Source organism: Meleagris gallopavo, chromosome Z (assembly GCF_000146605.3).
Source record: "Meleagris gallopavo isolate NT-WF06-2002-E0010 breed Aviagen turkey brand Nicholas breeding stock chromosome Z, Turkey_5.1, whole genome shotgun sequence".
Taxonomy (NCBI): domain Eukaryota; kingdom Metazoa; phylum Chordata; class Aves; order Galliformes; family Phasianidae; genus Meleagris; species Meleagris gallopavo.
In genome coordinates, this window is record NC_015041.2 from 37,181,920 (window position 1) to 37,184,205 (window position 2,286).

At 32.9% G+C, this 2,286-nt stretch overlaps 1 protein-coding gene across 1 annotated transcript in view; it reads right to left on the reverse strand.

Moving 5' to 3' along the window:
• Positions 1-2,286, reverse strand: part of LOC104915113 (cytosolic carboxypeptidase 1) — a 131,365-nt gene that overhangs the window by 113,565 nt on the left and 15,514 nt on the right. The gene's annotated exons all lie outside the window — the stretch shown is intronic.

The following is a 2,286-nucleotide window of genomic DNA, read 5'->3' on the forward strand; positions in this document are numbered from 1 at the left end:
AAAAAACTTCAGGAAGTCCTCCTGTATGATCAGAGTTTGGATTTGTTTTGAACACGAAGAGTGTTTTGGCCAGTTTTGACAAAGATGTTTGATATCACAACTTGCCTTGTAAATGTACTTCACATAAGAAATTATTTATAAAGACAGGTAGGTTACAGAGAAAGAAAGAATGTAAATATTTATAGTGCCAAAATAAAGTTTGTCTAGAAAACATTTCATCTCCTCTTCAGTTTCAGGCTATAACAATTATTTAGAATAGTTTTCATATTCACATTCCTATAAGAAAGTGATTTTTAGATAAACTTTTAACATTCAAATTATAGTATACAATTAAATAGAGGAGATTACTTTGAAGGAGAAACAAAAGTAACTTTACACATTCGTATCGTTAAAATTCTGCAATAGTCAACAATAAATCATGTTACACACACACACACTGTCCTGACTATTTGCAGTGAAAGTACATAAGATTAACTTTATAAATAGTCAGTTAGTATCTCTTATAATAATGCTAATAATGCAGAATTATTACTTCTTCATTTGTATTTTATATGTGTAAAAAGGCTTCACAAGCTACTACCTCTTAAAAAAAAAATAAGTTCACATACAGACAAAAATGTTGAAAGCAAGGTTAAAAAAAACCACAGATAACAGCAAAGGTCATGCTGCTGTGAAAGCAAACCAGTAATAGCTGCTGAAGAAAATGTTTCCAAAACTATTACTTTCCCACACTGACATCTAAATAAGCAGCATAATTTAAAAAACCCTTCAGATTATAGATGATACTTATAATCTTTTAACATCAGTAGTAAGGAACAGCAAAACTAATTACAAATCTTAAATCAAAATCATTTGGTAGACTTCAATTTAAGAGTATTTTCTAATCTAAAATAAATGTCTTCCTCAAATATCACATAATGTGTATGATTAAAGCATAATCATTTTCAGTTCTTTCTCACCACCCAATATCAGGCTGAATAGTAGTAATAAAGCAACAATTATATGCCTAAGCTTTCTTCTGCTTTTTACTCCTCTGTTTATTCACTGAACTCAACATACTCCAAAATTAACCCAAATCCTGTCAATCTGATATACAGAGAGACTTCGAAAGGATGTTAACTTCACCAGCTCCAAAATGAAACAAGAAAGCGCCCAGCTAACTCACAAAGAAGCTATGGCTGGAGGGTAGGGGAGGGAGAGTGTGTAAGTAACTGCTGCTTTGTTATATCATTAGTCTAACAATGAAACACCACTAGCTGCCAAGTAGGAAACAACTGTGGATAGCAGCAAAATGAAAGAAGAAATAGAATTTCAAAATGTTCAAAATATAAAATTAATTTAAAGAAATAACCACTTCAAAGCAAATCTGATTTTTTACTTCTATAGTGAGCCAAAAATCAGCACTGGTACATGGAAGTAATATACCACTTAGAGACAGTTAATACCTAACATAATACCTTTAAACTTAGCAAAAGCTTTGAGGGGGCTAGGAAGGGTATATAATCCTCACTGTAGGCTACTATAACAACTTAATTGCAACAATTTAGAGGTATAATCTTCTCCTGGAGCTAGAATTTCTAGTAAGGGCAACCAGTGCTAACAGTTAGTTTGAAAATTGTTTTAGACTATTCATTTTGCAAGAAGTCCTTGAGCAGAAATATAGCCAAATAGATTTCACATCTTCATAACACCCAGTTAAGCATTCTTGAAATTGATAGCAGTCCTAGAGTCTGTGCTCAATATGAATCAAAGTCCTCTTCTAAGACTGAGTTTTTCTCCTTAAAGTAGGAATTAAAATTTTATTAAATTCTACATTAATATACCTACTGGTACATAATACTGTAATAGTTTTCAATGTCTGTACTGTAAATTGGAAGAGTTGTAGGACACAACTTATGGTAGCCAGCCTGAGTGACTACTCCTGCGCACAGCATCACTGTGATAACTCATGTGACCTGAGAACAAAATACAAGCCTAAGCCACTGTGGAAGCCTTTTGGGTACCTGAAATGTAAATAAATACATCTTGTCAACCAAGCAACCCAGTATCTCTATCTAGAATAGAGTTCTTCAAAATAAAGGAATTCAGTGTTCTTAATCCAACAGGTAGGTAAAACAGATAAATAATCAGAGTGGCACAATAGAAACTGTGTCCAGTTGAACTAAATTTCACCTTAAGCTGATGACATTCCAGAATCTCACAAGAACATCCTTAATATTACAACCAGCCACAACAAGACACTCATTTTCCCGCAGTGTGAAGAACCATTCTTTTTAAAAGGGACTT